This window comes from Engraulis encrasicolus, chromosome 11 (genome assembly GCF_034702125.1).
Source record: "Engraulis encrasicolus isolate BLACKSEA-1 chromosome 11, IST_EnEncr_1.0, whole genome shotgun sequence".
NCBI lineage: Eukaryota > Metazoa > Chordata > Actinopteri > Clupeiformes > Engraulidae > Engraulis > Engraulis encrasicolus.
The window spans coordinates 44,600,855-44,619,961 of NC_085867.1; the positions used below are offsets into that span (position 1 = coordinate 44,600,855).

Consider the following 19,107-nt stretch of genomic DNA (forward strand, 5'->3'; position numbering starts at 1 on the left):
TTAAAAGTGTCAGTGCAGAATTAAACTGGGCGCTGAAAATAAATATTGGAGCCATTCTCCCTCCGTGTCTAGATACAGTCAGAGGCGCGCGCGCACGCTCTTATTTCTGTATTATATGAAAATATCCTAAAACGGTCACAACATCAGAGGACCTTCGTGGTGGAGGATACTTGCGGCGGGGGCCGAGACCGAGTTGTTACGGGACACTCTTAATATTATTGAAGGGACAGACCTCGATACTTTACCCGGTCTAAATGTAGCCCTCGAAAAGTTATGCCGCATAGGCCTATTGTGCAGATTGATGCCAAGAACACGTGAAACTAGGCACATTGGAGACTAGAGCCTATAATTTAGACATAGCCTATTCATTTGATTGTGCTACGTAAACTTAAAAGTGTCAGTACAGAATCAAGCGGGACGCTGAAATATTGGAGCCAGTAACTTCGTGTCCGGTGGACAGCCTATTGTGCAGACGTGTGCGCACGCACAACTAATTTCTCTCCCATTGCTAATCAAGCCTCCGATCTCCAAAAAGACACGGGCACTCAGGATAACCGTTTACACGAGCTGTTTAAATAATGTGATGCACGTTCTTCATGACATGGCATGGTTTGGCCACCCTAAATTCAACATGACTGCATTCGCACATATCGTTTAAACATCCATGATGGAATTGTCACTCTTAATGTGCAAGTATTGGATATGAAAAAAGATCCTAAAACGGTCACAACACCAGAGGACCCGTGGTGGTGTGGTGGATATTTGCCGCGGGGACCGAGGCCGAGTTGTTACGGTAGGCTACAGTCATATTATAGAAGGGACAGTCAGGCGACACAGCGCGACTCACATAGGGTAGCTGTGGTACCGCAAAGCATTCCTGATGGCGGAAATGAATGCAAATGCATGCAAATACTCGGGCGGATATCCGGGCACTCACATCCAGCCGCCTACTTACATTGGGTTGCTACAAGGGGTGGGCATAGAATACTACGGGAAGCGAGACGGTCTAATCTGCATCAAAGAAAACGCCTTTCTGCAGGCACCGGTAGGCTACAGTAGGCTACTCAAGAGGGCCCGACAGTTTGCTGCAGCATTATCTTGGTGGGAAACGCTGTTTTAAACTGAGGAGATTTTAACCTGGTTCTCACATGATGGTTGTTGTTTGACGAAGATGCACGAAGCACGAAGGGTCTGCGTGAGAGCTAAGGAGATTTGACATTCAGAATAAATATCAGCTTAGTGGTGATGAGAAGGAACACTGCGAGAGCATGCTCACTGACCAGGCAACCCAGTCAATATAGACAGGTCATCAGCTGGGAAAATTAGGCCTTTCGTCCTACCGCACTTTTCTCTGTGGATTACTGACAGGAAACCCTATTGGAAGAAATTAAATCATGGGGCCACGTCAATTTTTGCTCAGAATTCAATATGGCCGCCATTTTCCAAAATGACTTGTTTTCATGCATTATTACATTGTACTATAAGGTGATATTCATGAACGATGAACTACTTTCAGCACTATTCTGTCCTATTTCCTTATATACATGTTTACAAAGGTTGACTGAATTAAAAGAAATGAAAATAAAGTTGGCCACCTTGCAATATCCAAAGGAAAGTGCTGAAAATAATGATTGAAATGCACATACAGAGTCTATGGCTGCGAAAATTAGGCCTATTGTCCTATCAGGGTTTTCACAGTGGATTACAGACCAGAAGGCCTATTGAAAAAGATGAAAATTTGGGGCCATCTATGTGCTCCAAAATTCAAAATGTTCTCTGTTTTTCAGAATGGCAGACTTTCACACAATTTTCTCAATACTTACCAATAAAGATGACCTATTTTTCAGTTAAATTGTCTCCTTACAGAGGTGAGTATAAAAGTTGTCTAGAAAAAGGCATGAATATATATTAGACCCACCACCACAAAACCAGGCATAAGTCTCTGGATATCAAAAATGAGTTATCTGTGTGGATTGATAGAGCAGAGCCCAAGGTTTATTATGGTGAAAAAATTATGTTTCTATCATAAGTAGAACCAAAGTTACGGACACATTGCTTTTGGAGTTTGGACATATTTCGCGAAACGCCTTTTCGAGAAATCGGCCGTCAAAGTTTTGGACTATTTTATAGGTATAAAGTCCTTAGCAACGCATATTAATTATCATCCGATTTACATGAAATTTTCACAGATGATTAATGACACTATGACGGACATGCCACAGAAGTTTTGTTTCAATCAAAGAACTTTAACCTATTATTTAAACGGAAACTGACTTTTCCATCCAAATGGAATTTCGGGGAAATCATCCACCTGAAATATGATCATCTTATATCACCAATTCATGCTCTCATACTGTATCTGTCTTCATGTTATGCCTTAAAGAAAGTGAAAGCCCAACTGGGAAACTCCTACTACCTTTGTCATTGTGACACAGCACTCCACAGCACACAAGTGCACACTGCGCACAATGAAATTGCATTTATGCCTCAAAAGGGGGCAGCCCCCAATGGCGCCCCAAAGGGAGCAGTGCGGCAGGACGGAACCATACTCAGGGTACCTTAGTCTTGGAGGATTGTGGGGAGAGCACTGCTTAATTACTCCCACACCAACCGGGCGGGTCACGAGTCGAACCGGCAACCTTTGGGATACAGTCTGATGCCCTAACCGCTTACCCATGACTGCCCTACCGCTTACCAATGGCAACCCTAAAAGAACTAAAAATGACAATTTAACTTGCATATTCAAATTCAAATGTGCTTTATTGGCATGCTTGGAAGTATCAATGCTGCCAAAGCTTAAAAAACACAACATACAGTGCATCAAGGACATGAACATTTAGGTCAATATAGCATTAAATTAAATGCATTTAGCATAAACACATACACACATGCACACGCACGCACGCGCGCGCGCGCACACACACACACACACACACACACACACACACACACACACATTACTCACGTATTCTCTTGTGTACTTGCCACATATTTACAGATTTAAAAGTTCATCTCCACGCCCACAACCTGTCTATGGGCACTCTCAGAGTCAGTGTAAGATTCAGAGATGCGTCGCTTTCTTCAAGTCTCCACTCTTGTTGGTGCTTGATGGTCCAATAGTTCTTCTCTATGAAAAATAAAAAAAATAATTAATAGACAGAAAAAAGTTTTCAAAACAAAAATAGTTATACCCTAAGACAGCTACATTTTTTCTCTTTTCCAGCTCAACTGAAATTAATTATTTAAATATAAATCGATATAGCTCATTATATGGAGTAGAATTTTAACAATCGCCGCACATTGTAAATCAAGATATTAACCTTAAAAGCATCGAAATATGACAGCTGCAGCATAAACATGAAATTCTTTAAAAGAATGGCTACCAGCCAACTATGACACCCATATTACAAATAGGTTAGATGACCACAATATTTAAAAGAGAATGTTAATTACCTGTCCCAAGAAGAACATCTTTGTAGCTTTGGTTGACCTTGGTGGCAGTGTGAACTGAAGGCAGGGGCTGTAGATCATCACGTTTAAATCCAGGGACATGTCCAGTGAGCACTAGGGCATTTTGTGAACCTTGTTGTTGGATGAATGTCACCTCTCCTTTGATGTTGTCCAGCTGAAGGGATCTCGAGACATTTTTCTCCCTCCTGTCCTGTCCCAGTGGAGTACCATTTCAGTAAGCCTGTTAGTCTTTCCTTGCTGATGCTGGAATAAAATAATAGGAATAGTATGTTAAAAATACCATTCCAGTTAACTACAGGTAGAATAGTTGCATATACTCTCAGTATTATTTTAAGTTTAGCCCATTTCAAAAGGCATACAGACTGAGACTCCCAACGGAGTTCGCTCCCGGACGTGCGGTCCCCGGTGTTTCTATCACTCCCGGACTTGCGGTCCCCACCCGATTATATTTCACGTATTATCATATACTGCCACATACAAGCAATTTAGGGTTAGGTTTAGGTTTAGGGTTAGGGTTAGGTTTAGGGTTAAGGTTAGGGTTAGGTTTAGGGTTAGGGTTAAGGTTAGGGTTAGAAACAAAAAACTAACATCAACAAGATAACTGGCTCCGTAATATGGCGGTGGTACCGTTAGTCTGGCTAGTGGGAGCGAGATGAAATGGGAGTGTAATGAGATGGGAGCGTGAATCTGGGAATCTTTCAAAACGAGGAGTATGTAATCACTAAAGGCATGCACTGAGACGTTTTTCTAGAGCTCCATTATACCCACACATACATGTCATGCAGATGAAATCCGGAGGGTTAAAACGTAAAAATCAAGAAACAGAAAGTGTCCTCTGCTATGTAACTAAGTTGCACACTAACTTACCAAAGATTATTGGTCTTTTCATAGCCAGAATTGGGAGATACGTCCGCGGTAAAAAAATTGCATTGGTCTTCTCCACTGCTGAATCTGTTCCCAGTTTGTGCACTCGATCGTCTTTTTCATCATCAAAGGCATCCCAGTCATCATCAGACTCCCAGTCGCCTTTGTCCTTGTCATTGTTGTCCAAAAATGAGGAGTAAATACGGCTATTTACGAGACGAAACATTAATCAAACTTGCAATAACACTAACCATGCTGGTTTGTTGCGGATGTAAGTGAGAGAACTGCGCATGCCCATAGAGCACGCGGTGGGCGTTTGACCAATCACGGAGCTTGATCTTGACAGGCATAGCAACAAGAGGGTTTGGTTTACTCATTTGATTGGCTCTTTTAAAAGAACTACAAAATAATATCGCCATTTGACCTACGTGATTGGACAGGGCATTTCATTAGCTTTCTCCTCGTACCAAACACTTGGATGATCCGCAACAGATCGGAGGTTGTTTCGGTCGGGGAAAAGTGGTCCATTTCGGCTTTCTCTTTGCTCAGTGAAGCCTGAACTTTTGATCACGCTGACATAATTGACATAATAAACATCTTTATTGACCGAATTTGAATGTAATGACCATGGAAATTGAAAATATAAGTGTTAAGGTACCGTTTTCTTCCAAGATGTCAAAACACATAGAAAATCGCTTCCCTGACTAAATTTGGCTGTAGCTCTGAACGCGGCTGCGCGACTTATGCCTGGTTTCGTGGTGAGGGGTCACATATACAGGGGGGGTGGGCAAAATAACTGAGACACCTGTCATTTTAGTGTCATTTACCTTGGTCATTACCTTGGATACTGTGGCTCTTGATACATCACAAAGACTTGCTGTCTCGGTCAAAGATGCAACAGTTACACCTTTTTGAACTCTGACATGTCACCCATAATTTTGTGTGCATTGCAAAATTTTGAGCAAAACCGTGCTCTTACCATGCTAATTGAACCTTCACTCTTCAGTTTACTGGTGCAATGTGCCATTAATGAAGATTGGCCAACAGGCTGGTCCACTTGAGCCATTAAACTTCCAACACTAAAATGATAGGTGTCTCAGTTATTTTGTCCACCCCCTGTATCTTGCCACTTTGAAATATCCAAAGGAATGTTGTCAAATGATTGAATTTCACAAACACATTGGACTGCTGAAAAAAGCATATTTTCCTGCCAAACTGTGTGTGTGTGTGTGTGTGTGTGCGCGCGCGTGCGTTTGTATGTGTGTGTACGTGTGCCTGAGTGCGCTTTTTTCAAGTGTCTGTGGCCAGTGTGCTTCTTTACACACACTGACATAGACACAGTAGACCGGGTGTGTGTGTGTTGGGGGGGGGGGGGGGGGGGGGGGGGGTAAGGGGAGGGGAGTAAGGTGGGGGGGGGGGGGGCAAATGATGTGGAGGAGCGGGGGGATGAATGAGGGGGTGAGCGGGGGTAGGGGGGCAGAGTGGGGTTAGGGGGAATGAGTCGGGGTTGAATTAGGAGGTTGGGGCGCAGAATAGTGTGTGGGGAGATGTGGGGGGTTCGGGGGGCAGAATAATGTGTGTGTGTGTGGTGGGGGGGGGGGGGGGGGGGGGCTAAGTTGAGTTGGGGGGGGGGGGGGTTGACCTGCCAAACTTTTCACATTGGGTGGGGGGTGGGCAAGTATTTTGTGGGGGGGGTGGGGAAGAATGAGTCAGGGGGTTGAGCGTGGGGGGCAGAATAGTGGGGATGAGTGAGGGGTGGGGGGGCAGAGTAGCATGGGAGGGATGAATGAGGGGGTTGGGAGCAGAATAGTGTGTGGGGGAAAGACACTGTAGAGCAGGGAAAAGATGAGCGGGGGATACGCGCGTGCACACATGCACGCACACTCACATGCACGCACACTCACCCTTGCTTTATGCAAAAAAATGTAGGCCTGAAAATCTTTTGGTCAGAAATCTAATGTGAAAAGTTTGGCAGATCAATAGCCTTTTTTCAGCAGTCAACTGTGTATGTGTAATTCAATCATTTTCTGACAACAACAGCATTCTATAGGAAATGTAGATCTTTCTGTTGCCAACCTTTGTACTCACGTCTGTAGATAGGAGATTTCACTGAAAATAGGTTATCTTTATTAATAATTATGGTCTTACAGTATTGAGAAAAATGTATGAAAGTCTGCATTCTGAAAAACAGAGAACATTTTGAATTTTGGAGCACATTTGAGATGGCAACCAGCTGGTGAATCTTTTTCAATAGGCCTTCTGGTCTGTAATCCAATGTGAAAACCCTGACAGGACAATAGGCCTAATTTTCGCAGCCATAGACTCTGTGTGTGCATTTCAATCATTATTTTCAGCACTTTCCTTTGGATATTGCAAGGTGGCCAACTTTATTTTCATTTATTTTAGTTTAGTCAACCTTTGTGAACATGTATGTAAGGAAATAGGACTGAAGAGTGCTGAAAGAAGTTCATCGTTCATGAATATCACCTTATAGTACAATGTAATAATGCATGAAAACAAGTCATTTTGGAAAATGGCGGCCATATTGAATTCTGAGCAAAAATTGACGTGGCCCCATGTTTTAATTTCTTCCAATAGGGCTTCTGGTCAGTAATCCACAGAGAAAAGTGCGGTAGGACGAAAGGCCTAATTTTCCCAGCTGATGACCTGTCTAATAGGCCTATGCTGAATATCTGGTACGAACTTAGGCTACAAAAAACGTTTAGTTGTTGTTGTTGTTTTATTTGTTTATTAATCTGTCTACCCTAGCACTATGCGACTTTTGGCCTACATTATTAGGTGTGTGTAAGTTTATAAAGTGTGTGTGTTGAGTGTTGACAGCACTGACTTATATAGGCCTACTGGTTGAGTCTGCCCTCTGTCCAGCTCTCACCCAAACACAGAGGATTTAGGTGGTCGCCATGGTTGCGGAACTTAGATAGGGGATGTGGCAGAGGAGGCAAAAGTAAAAGTTTTAAAAAAGAAAAACAAGAAATACAGTATCCTTTCAACACAGGCTAACTTCAGTAAACCTGTGTAGGCTACTTGACTTACAATCAGCTGGCTCTGCACTTTTTGGATCAAGTTTGTGGTGGGTTGCTTTTAGGTTTTTAGAGTTTTTCAGTAACAATACAGCCTATCTACCTCATTAGGTAAACGGTGTAACAGCTACTGTATGTAATGTTATGTGCTAGTGTTGAACTTACACCAAACATACTTTTACTTTTGAGGCCTATGATGACAGTCCTGGGCCGGTACTTATCACCTCACCCCAGCTCATACGACCCTACCAGGACCAGGGGAAGCTGCCTTATCCCAACACAGACCATGCCACCCCCTGATGTACGGTATACAGTGTCAATTATATTACTTAGTTGCAACCATGCAGTATCATTCTAGTGTAGTGTTGTATATAAGTTACATGATGTGGACAACGGTGTAGGAAAGTGGTGGGGACATTTATCAACATTCATGGGTGGTTGACGTTTAAGGGCGTAACGCCAAAAAAAAAAAAAAGTTTTTCCAATTCCTGAAAAAATTGATTGAAAAAATTGGAAAAAAATTGAAAAAAATAAAGCACTTAGTGGTCCGTGGAATTTCGCCTAATTTTTGCCATTTTTGAGAAAATGTGTCCTGCATCAACACATTGCATGTCACACCGCAGGAAAATGTCGCACCACAAGAAATTCACTGCATTATGGCCATTTTAATCCTTTTGTATACATGACTGACATCTGAGCTCATGATAACTTGATAATGATATTGTGTTTAATCTTAAAATGTGTTTTCATTTATAAAAAAACGTTTTTCCTTCTATAAGAGCAGTCACACCACAGGACACCATAAAATGAACCTAAGCATTGCGTGACAGAAACATTGCAATATGAAGACATATTAAGAGGTTAATAGTCAATTAATAGTCAATAGAAAATTAAAATGGATTACTATGAAGTATCACTTTGGCGAACCATTTTGCGGACGTAGTTGGAAGGTGGAAGCTGAAAGAGGTAGGTGCGCCACTTTTGAAAACTCCTGTTGTATCGTACACTCTTAAAAAAGATTGGTTAAAATAAACAAAAAATTAGTAGTTTTTAACCGATCTGTTCGATTAATATGTGTCCGAGAAAAATATTAGTCAAAATAACCGATTAGACTTTGGTTAAAATTTCAACCAATCTAGATTAGTTAAAAAACTAACCAATTCTAAATCGGTTGTTTTGACCAATAGATTAGTTATGTTTAACCAATCTTTATAAGTCAAAAATGTACCAATCCCCCAATGGTTGTTTTGACCAATTTGTTCGATTAATATGTGTCCGACACAGATATTGGTTAAAATTTTAACCGATTTGCTTGGTTAGATGGACACTGCAATTACTTCACTCCAAATTAACAGTTTCAAAGCTATATCAATCATAACCAATAACCAAGATTTGAGTTTGTTTAAGTTTATTAACAATTTAATTTCAAAAGGCTTTAAAGCACTGATCTGAAAGGATGGGGATACAGTAACTAAAAATCTGCTTACAGCAATCTGTTCCTTCCCAACACTGATGATGTGAACACAACAAAAACACAGGCTGGTATTAAGGGACATTTTAAAAAAAGAAAAATCAAAAGCAGAGGTAACATTTTATGCTTGGTGAGCCGTTTTCAACGAAAATTCAAATTACAAATGCATGCATATCCTGTGACTATTACTTACAAAACGTTAAGGTTGTGCTTGACAACCGGAGAAAACCTCAGAGTCAACATGATCTTACTTTAAGTTATATTCAAAGAACAGTACATTTTTGCAAAACAAGGAGGCAAGTATCACTTAGAATGGCATACAATGCTGTTTCTCCAGTACCAGGTAAATTACCTGAATTTGCATAGGATGTAGTCTGCATGTCAGTGGAATCAGAAGTAATTAAAATACACATGGTATGTTGTGGAGTGGTGGTGTCTGCGTAGATGTTTAAAAAAATGTCCAGTGACTAAAGAGCAACTTGAAGTGAGAAATGTTCCAGTACCTTGGCCCACTTGTTGGTTGAGATGGTTATATCGTACACATATTCAAAAGAGGCAAAAACAGAGTTAAACTGTGGTGGATATGCCAAGTTACACACCCAGTAGAGCATGAAAAGCTTGTCACTGCGCAAGTCAGGCAATCAGCAACAGGAATGGTTACGTTGTCATCAATGGCAGTGATGACACTGCCGTGTCAAACCCTCGCCTCCTAGTAGTGGGGTCCTTGAAACCTTCTCAGTGTCAGTGCCGAGGGATGCAAAGTTGGTTCCAGTCTGAAAGAATCTTTAAGATTTGAGAGAGAGAGAGAAAGAGAGAGAGAGATACATCAATGGTGCTTAGCCCCATAATGCACGCCATACCATCTGAAACATGCTGTAATAGTCATTGAAAGGTTAATTGCCAGTACTACTCTACTATGACATAACATAGGGCCTTTAGTAATGCACTGCGACTCAGTAATTGCCATTCTGGTAACCACAAAATGTATAACGCCCTGTTTTAACAGGTTATATAGAAAGCTTTACTCTACTGAGTGAACGGTATAAATCATGCAGTATCAGAAGAGGAAGCTTAATTAACACCAAGTATAGCCAAAATCAACAATGCACACAACTATATCGTGACTTGTTCTTTCTAAATAAAGGTTAAAAAAATGTCTGGCAGACGTACCAAACTTGGCATCTCCAGAAAGCGTGGAAATTTCTCACAGATGTCACGCATGGAGGGGGAGTCCTCAGCGATCCTGAAAAATACAACAAATTGAGAAAATGTAACCCAAATACTCCAATCAATGAAACGGTGGGCTCAGTGTCATAGGCCTAACAGCAGAAGGCACCAAGGGTGCGTTTGTAAACTGCCGCTCTGAGCACACAACAATTGGTAATGTCATGTATGAGCAGTGGTGGACAAAGTAAAAGTAAAAGTTAAAAAAAAAAAAAAAAACAGTTTCTTTCCAACACAGGTAACTTATCTGAGTAAAAAGTAGACCAATGTACTTGTCTTACGATGAGCTGATTCTGCACAGGTTGGATTGAGTTTGTGGTGGGTTCTTGTTAGGTTTTTATTGTTTTTCAGTAATAACATAGTCTATCTCAATAGGTAGGTATACTGGAGCAAACGGTGTAACAGCTATGTAATATCATGTGCTACTGTTGTAATTACACAACAAAAGTACTTCTACTTTGTCCACCACTGTGTACGAGTTTGTTATTCAGACTGTTAGATAGAAGACATTTGAAACACACATTTGGTGCAGATTTATTAAAATTTGCTTACCGGTACATTTAGAAACGGTTTTTTTCCAGTATTTTTAGACATGGTGCTACAAAGGGGATCAATGTACTGCCATCCTTAACCCCTTAATGCAGCATTATGGCTCTATGCAATGCCATAGCAATGTTGTTATGATGTATTTAAGCATTTTCAGAAAGTGAATAGGGTCGCTGGCGACCCCATCTGCAGTAAGAGGCTACCTATCCTCTCAAAATAACACACAAGATGAACAGGATGCATCTCTGATTAACAGTGTGTGGTTCAAACTGTTAAGACATTTGAAACACACATACATGTGGTACATTTGTGAATGGTTGCTAACCTTTAGAAATTCTGTCAATGTTCAGAAGCATTTGCAGACATGGTCCACTACGACCAGAGAGCTACCATCCAGCAATAAGGATATCTTGGCCATCTTCTCAGCTGCAATAATAACACACAACATTAGTATGCATCTCATATTGACAGCATGAAATACAGAGCAAGTTAGAACTTTGACTTTTTAAAAACACATGGATAGGTTTTGTGTGATTTTATAAACTTAAACTCACCTCTTGCAACAGTGTTTATTTCTCTGAGGTACACCACACCAGAGGAATCACTCCGTGTAATCAGCCAGCTTCCATGTAGGATCCTTCAGCAATATTCTGTCATCTGCAAAGCAAGACAGCACAAAACATGAACATGATTATGTATCAATATGCCTAATTATTACACTAAAATTAAGTTTGAAAAATGATAACACCACCATGACACAATAGGCTGAATAGGCATACAATATGAAACATCTATAAGATACATTTCTTAAATTGTTTTCATTGATCATTTTCCCACACGGATTGACACCAGATGGCTCAAATAATTCAGTGTGCTAAGATAGAGGGCAAAAAGAACAGATTATATATCTTTCTGGATATTTTACTCATCACTTGAAATGAAATCTGATGCATAGCCCACTTGTTAAGACCTCTAAATCACTAGGCCTACTAGTAGATCCAAAAAGGATGGGCAAAGAATATTTATTGCAGTAACCATACAAAGTAAGCATCTTTGATCAAGCCAAAAATTAAGCACCCTACACATCTGGGTGTTTCTGGGCTCATTATTTCAGGAGAAATCTGTCAAATAGGGATAGGGAATGCCTATTTATTGAAAAGAACACGATCTGATGGCTGACAGTGGTTTCTCCCTGAACAGAGAGAACAGCCTGCACAGAGTTGGCAGTAACAGAATGGGACAAAACAGCACACTGTGTGCACAATAACAAGTTCAGAATCAGTTTACTTACTCACTTCCTTTACACAACGAACAGAGAAAGGCGAGTGTGTTAAAACATACTGTAATAGACCGGAGCGGTAGTCTCTTTAAGGCGTTTATTGTCAAACAGAGCTGCTGTTACAGCCACAACTCACGCATTCATTCAAGTCCAACTCTGCAACTTAACGGGCAAATCATTCTACAACTATTAGACATTCCGTACACATTCCATAGAACACCTAGACACGCGCCACTGTTTCCCTAGTGCTCAAGGCACTAACACAATACTAGCACAAACAATAACAGTAACAGAACATTAACAGAACACAATTAACATGGGTTATCACACTGTCCCCCCCTTTAAAAACAACCCCTTGTCCTCAAGGGGACATGCTAAAGTCATTAAACCGTGGTGGCCTCCGCCTTTGCCGGCGTGGCCTGCTCAGGCTTGGTTGTGGACTGTCCTGCTGAGTCATTGGGGTGAGTGAGGGGAAAGTGACAGTGGCACTTGCACCGGGGGGTGACTGGGGAGGGACGCTTGGTCCGGGGGGTGACTGGGGAGGGACGCTTGGTCCGGGGGGTGACTGGGACAGCCCACTCGGGCCAGGGGGTGAGTGAGGAGGGGCGGCCATAGGGCTAGTGTCTGTCGAGGCCCTGTGGACAGTCTGTGAACTGGGCCCCAGCTCAAACAGTGGAGCAGCACTTCCCCTGTATGGCGCTAACCTGTCCCGGTGCAGTACCACTTTCCTGCCCCTCGGTGGAACCTGAACCCTGTAGACCACTTCGCCCACCCGCTCAATGACCCTGCATGGCCCATCCCAGTGAGAGTCCAGCTTAGGACTTCGCCCCTTCTTTCGCTTGGGGGTGTAAACCCAAACCAGCTCCCCCGCTTGGAAGTCTCTGCCTCGACTCCTCACGTCATAATTCCTCTTTTGCCTCATGCCCGCCTTTTCAAGCTGGTCTCTGGCAAAAGCATGGGCTTTTTCGAGGCGATCCTGGAGTTTCCGGGCATACTCTGGACCCGGTGGGGGTTCAGCGTCTGGCGGCCTACCAAACGCTAGGTCTGCGGGTGTTCGGATCTCTCTGCCCAACATGAGCAGAGCAGGGGTGCAACAGGTGGAACTTTGAACAGCTGAGCGGTAGGCCATTAAAACAAGGGGAATGTGTCTGTCCCAGTCTCGCTGGTGGTCAGCTGTGAGGATGGCTAGCTGTTGTCGCATAGTTAAGTTAAAACGTTCCACTAGCCCATCGCTTTGTGGATGCAATGGTGTGGTGCGTGTTTTCTCCATCCCCAACTGCTCGCACATGGCAGCGAACACCCTCGATTCGAAATTGCGACCTTGGTCGCTGTGGATGGCCTCTGCTGCCCCGAACCGGCTGAACATGCCCCCGATTAGGGCGTCAGCAACCGTTTCGGCATCCTGGTCTGGAATTGCATAGGCCTCAGGCCACTTTGTGAAGTAGTCCATTGCACACAACACATACTTGTTACCCCCATCTGTTACAGGGAATGGCCCCATTATATCCACTCCTACCCTTTCCATAGGCGCCCCAGACGGTTGCTGTTGCAGTGGTGCTCGGGATTGGTCCAGGGGTCCCTTCTGCGCTACACAGTCATCGCAGTTCCGGCAGAAGTCCTCGATATCCCGGCGGTGTTGACCCCAGTAGAATCCCTTTTGTAGCCGACGGAGCATTTTGGAGGTGCCAAAGTGCCCTGAGCCTGCGGCTCCATGGCAGGCCCCCAGCACAGCTTTCCTGAGGCGTTCTGGCACCACAACTTGCCACACCTCCTCTCCCGTAGCCGGCTCCTTCCATGCCCGCTGCAGCACGCCGTCAGAGAGCCGCAGCACCTCGAATTTGCTCCAGAGCCCCTTTGTGGCTGGCGACAGGCCCGACACTGCCCCCCATGGTGGTCTCCGTCCATCGAGGACCCACTGTCGCACGGGCCTGAGGTCTCTGTCCTCCTCCTGGCGGGCCGCCCACTCAGCAGCCTCCACCACCTGAAGCGCGCAGCAGGTAGGTTCACTGAATACCTCTTCCCCTCGCAGCTCCCTTTCTCTGGCGTCCCTCCTGTCGCAGTAGTTGCAGCCATCCGCGGCACAAGGTCGTCTGGACAGGCCATCAGCGTTGCCGTGCTGAGCCCCAGACCTATGTACCACGGTGAAGTGGAAAGACTGCAGCTCCTCGAGCCAGCGTGCTACTTGTCCCTCTGGCTCTCGGAAGGACATAAGCCACTGGAGTGCTGCATGGTCTGTCCTGATGGTGAAGGGTATGCCACAGAGGTAGTACTTGAAGTACCGGGCCGCTGCAACAACGGCCAACAGTTCACGCCTTGTCACGCAATAGCGGCGCTCGCTCTTGTTGAAGACGCGACTGAAATAGGCCACCACTCGCTCTCCTTCAGGCCCTGTTTGTGACAACACGGCCCCCATGCCAACGTTGCTGGCATCCGTGTCCAGCACAAAGGGTAAAGTCGGGTCTGGAGGGATGAGGACTGGTGCCTGGGTGAGTGCCTGTTGCAGAGAGGCAAATGCCTGTTGGCATTCCCTGGACCATGTGAATGGCTGGTTTTTCTGGAGTAGGCGAAAGAGTGGTGCGGCAATGCAGGAGAATCCCTTGACAAACTTCCTGTAGTAGGAAGCCAGCCCCAAGAAGCTTTTCAGTTCTGTCTGATCATTGGGGACAGGCCAGTCTCTGATGGTGCGGACTTTCTCCTCCAGCGTGTTGATGCCCTCGCCGCTCACCCTATGCCCGAGGAACTCCACTTCCCTGCGCATAAAGTGGCACTTCTCTGGGTGCAGCTTCAGCCCCGCCCCAGCTATCCTGCCCAATACCAGCCTGAGGGAGTCTAGTGCTGCTTGGAAAGTTCTCCCATGAGAGAGCACATCGTCCAAGTACACCAAGCATTCTTGGCGGGGGACACCGGCCAACACACTGTCCATAAGCCTCTCAAATGTCCCTGGCGCATTGCACAGTCCAAAAGGCAGCACTTTGTACTGCCAGTGCCCCCTGCGCGTGCTAAAGGCAGTCTTGGGTCTCGACTCTGGAGAGAGGGGGACCTGCCAGTACCCACTCCGCAAGTCGAGTGACGAAAACCACGAAGACCCAGTAACCAGGTCCAGTGTCTCGTCAATGCGTGGAATGGGGTAGCAGTCTTTCCTTGTCGCATTGTTCAGCACTCTAAAGTCCATGCAGAACCTCCACCGTGGGCTGTTTTTCTTTCGTACCATTACAATTGGTGACGACCAGGGGCTGTTGGAGGGTTCAATGACGCCTGCCTGCAACATCGCTTGAACCTCCTGGTCCGCAGCCTCCTGTTTCACCCAGGGTAGGCGGCGAGAGCGCACTCTGATCGGCCTCGCCCCGCCAGTGTCTATGTGGTGTTCTACTAGGTGAGTGAGCCCCACCTCATCCTCACTGAGGGCGAAAATGTCCTTGTACTCCCACAGCACTTGCCACAACTGCATCCTCTGCTGGTCATCCAGACCATCACAGTTCTTCTCCCAGATGCCTCTGACCGCCCCAGCCCGATCTTCCATGTCCATGGGCCGTTGCGGTGGGGTCACGACTCCCTGACCCCCTGGTGACTCTATCTGGCCAGACTGTAACCCTACTTCCGGGTCTGCAGTCAAACTGTAGGTGGGTACAACCTGCGTCACCTGCTGTGAGGGCGACATAAGCTGCACATGTTGACCCCCGGGTAGGACTAACACTCCCGCCCCCAGGTCCAACGCACACCCTGTGAGTCTCAGGAAATCAAGGCCAAGGATGCAGGGATCACGCACATCTGCCACCCATGCCGGAAAAGTCACTGCTACCCCCCCCACTGTGAAGACAAAAGTTCCCCTACCTTTCATGGCGGCGGTCTGCCCGGTAACTGTTTGTAGTTTCACAGAGGTCGGTTCTAAGACGGTCCCAGCTGGAACAACGTCAGGCCTGATTAGTGTAGCAGTGGACCCAGTGTCCACCAGAGCTGAACAAGACACATTTCCCACCAACACTGGAACATGACACAAGTTACCCACTTCAGTCCATCCTACTGTTATGACAGGGTCAGTGGGTGTGACCGTGTCCATGCACTCCCCCTCCTCTGATGAAAATTGCAGTCCCCTGGGAGTGGCTGACGGGGTCCGGGGTGTCGGGGCTACCCGGACCCAGTCCCGTTTCCCTGAAGTCCCCTCGCTGCCGGGCAGTGACGAAGCAGGTGTCCAGCGTCGCCACAGCCCCAGCACCGCCTGGGGTTGCGGTCCGGTCTCCTAGGAGTGCCCAGTGTGGTCGCGCGCACAAGCTCAGTGAGCTCTGCTGCCCATGCCGGTGTGGAGGTCTCCGCAGCTGCTGCTCTGACTGCAGGGCCCGCATGCTCCTGGCCAGCAGTGTTGATGTGTGCACGTACCGCCTCCCTCTCCGATGCTCTCTCCAACGCTTCCAGGAGGGTGCTAGGGTGAGTGAGTTGCACCTCCACTCGCAGCTCCGCTGGGGACAGAGCCTGGACGAAACGGTCGCGTGCCAGCTCGCTCTGTACAGTTGGAGGCATGCTGCCATAGGCTCTGCGCGTCAGGCTCTCTATTTCGTTGGCCAGCTGACGGAGGGGCTCACCAGGCCGTCGGTGCCTGTTGTTCAGCTCTGCTCTCAGGAGATCCACTCCCCCGAAGCGCCCGAATCTTCTCTGAAGTGCCCCAACCAACGCCTTGTAGTCCCCTCTATCTTTGGGATCCAGCAGCATAAGGCAGTCTACAGCGTCATCAGTCAAACACATTGCCAGTTCTAGGGCTTTGATGTCATTGGGCCACTTATGTGCTGTAGCCAACAGTTCAAACTGGGCACTAAAGGCCTCCCAGCTCACCTTTCCGTTAAATTTCGGTGTTTTTACGGCTCTCGCGGCTCCAGTATCCGCGGCGGCACGGGCGGCGCCATGTTTGTTTACATTCTCACTCTGATCCGTGGCTGCGTCGCTGGCTCCCATGGCAACCGTACCTCTAGCGTTGGTGGCTTCAGCCTTGACTTGCGGTGGTCGCCCGAAGCCTGCTTCACCGGCCATCCTCTCCACTACCTCCCGAAGCCGCATCACTTCCGCGCCCAACTGCCTCTGCTCCCTCCAGTGACCGAAAGTAAGCCTTTCATCTCCGTCCTCCTCTCCTCCCTTCATGCCCGTGCCGGTAAACATCTCCTTACCGAGCCGAAACACCGAACGCCTATGCTAACTGACAGCTAGCTAACAACAAAAACAAAACGACAAGGTCTTCCCAGAGTCAGGCAGAGCCAGTTCCACTTTCGTCGTAACCTACCGAGTGTTTTATTCTGACACCAGTGTAATAGACCGGAGCGGTAGTCTCTTTAAGGCGTTTATTGTCAAACAGAGCTGCTGTTACAGCCACAACTCACGCATTCATCCCAGTCCAACTCTCCAACTTAACGGGCAAATCATTCTACAACTCTTAGACATTCCGTACACATTCCATAGAACACCTAGACACGCGCCCCTGTTTCCCTAGTGCTCAAGGCACCAACACAATAATAGCACAAACAATAACAGTAACAGAACATTAACAGAACACAATTAACACGGGTTATCACAATACTTCAGAGCAAGTGTATAGTCAAAATGAGTTCGTTTCTAACAATAAAAATCAGGCATAAGTTGTGGCTACTTCAAGCTTCTGAGTCAGCTAAAAGATAAGCTGATGTTGCTAACGAACTTCTAGCTAGCTCTTCTCTCTGGTATTTGTGTTTTACTTTGGCTCAAGTACATTAACTGGATATCTTCAGAGCATAATTATACTCTGGGAGTTCGTTTCTAACAAAAAAAAGACTTTAGCTAGCTAATGTTGCTAGCGGACAAGAGATTCATTATTCAGTTTGGCTAGCTCTAATGTTGCTAGCGGACATTTAGCTAGCTCTTAACTTTGGCGCCAACAGGCTTACAACACTAACTTGGCATGTTGTAAGACTTTAGCTAGCTAATGTTGCTAGCGGACAAGAGATTCATTATTCAGTTTGGCTAGCTCTAATGTTGCTAGCGGACATTTAGCTAGCTCTTAACTTTGGCGCCAACAGGCTTACAACACTAACTTGGCATGTTGTAACTTCAGAACAAAATTATATTCAAAATGTGTTCGTTTCTAACAAGAAATCAATATTCAGTTATGAATACATCGGGCTATTTCAAACATCCCTCAACAAAGTCAACATGATTTAACCGTTAGACTATAGCTAATTGTTGCTAGCGAACCACCTCACCATGCAGCGCTAGCTCTTTCAGGTGAAGAGGCCGGCGCAGACAATCTCTGGCCGGCGGGGAAGCACTCCCATCGGCCCTCCTCCAGAAACCACTGATAGCTATGTTGCTAGCGGACATTTAGCTAGGTCTTGACTCTGACATGGGTGTTTTGGCACCACTGGACAAGTTTTATAGCTCTTTCGGAGCAAATCTATATTGTAAATTTCGTAGAGTTTGTTTCTAACAAAACACAAACTTTCCAACAAAGTTGTGAAAACAACCTAGGGCTAAGTTAGCATAGTTATAATAGTGGCCTGTTAGCGGAGGTATGGTCTGAAGACAAATTCATTGCAAATTACCATCCTGAACAAGAAACTGTTTCGTTATTCACTGTATATTTGGCATTGTCTTGAAATTATTAACGAAACATTGAAAATAAACGAACTTACCTCACAAAGTGTTTGAATTTCACCAATATCTCAAACGGCTTTCCTGCAGCACCAAGATGGCGGCTTTGTCAGAAAATTGAGAAGCAGAGTTACGTACTTGACGTTGAGCGTCAGACCTGCGTCAGTTACCAATCTCTTAGTAAACATTTGCTTAACCAATGATATTAGTCATTTTTCAACCAATCTGTTATTAAAGTTAACCTTTGTTAAATCAACCAATTTGTTCTTAACCAATGATATTAGTTGTTAGATAACCAATTTGTTTGTTTAATAGTTACCAATGTCACAGTTAATTTGACCAATATTGCCTCAACCAACGAGATTAGTCATTTTTTTAACCAATCTCTTTTAAGGGTGTACCTGTGCAACCTAATGGAACTGTGAACCACTAGATCGACTTGTATGGACCCACACACCACGGCCAAAGCGTTCAAAAGGGTTTTAATGCACGCTATGAGCTTTAAAACAGGTCAAATACCTGCCCGACGGGCCAGGGTTTAACCGAAAACAGCGCAATTGAACAACTTTGCGCAGCACGCATGAAACTTTCTCGCGGTTTCCCCT

At 45.4% G+C, this 19,107-nt stretch overlaps 2 long non-coding RNA genes across 3 annotated transcripts; both read right to left on the reverse strand.

The window, feature by feature from the left end:
* Positions 1 to 2,924: 2,924 nt before the first annotated feature.
* On the reverse strand, positions 2,925 to 4,839 carry LOC134459029 (uncharacterized). Its single transcript, XR_010036742.1, has 3 exons — positions 4,339 to 4,839; positions 3,454 to 3,714; positions 2,925 to 3,127 (listed from the first exon to the last, which is right to left on the reverse strand). It is a non-coding gene; the product is annotated as an uncharacterized LOC134459029 (long non-coding RNA).
* Positions 4,840 to 8,611: 3,772 nt separating this feature from the next.
* LOC134459030 (uncharacterized) lies at positions 8,612 to 18,675 on the reverse strand. 2 transcript variants are annotated; one of them, XR_010036743.1, is made up of 5 exons: positions 18,544 to 18,675; positions 11,172 to 11,274; positions 10,943 to 11,043; positions 10,018 to 10,090; positions 8,612 to 9,620 (listed from the first exon to the last, which is right to left on the reverse strand). It is a non-coding gene; the product is annotated as an uncharacterized LOC134459030 (long non-coding RNA). The 2 variants fall into 2 exon arrangements; XR_010036744.1 differs by having other exon boundaries at positions 8,612 to 9,630.
* Between the last annotated feature and the right edge of the window lie 432 nt (positions 18,676 to 19,107).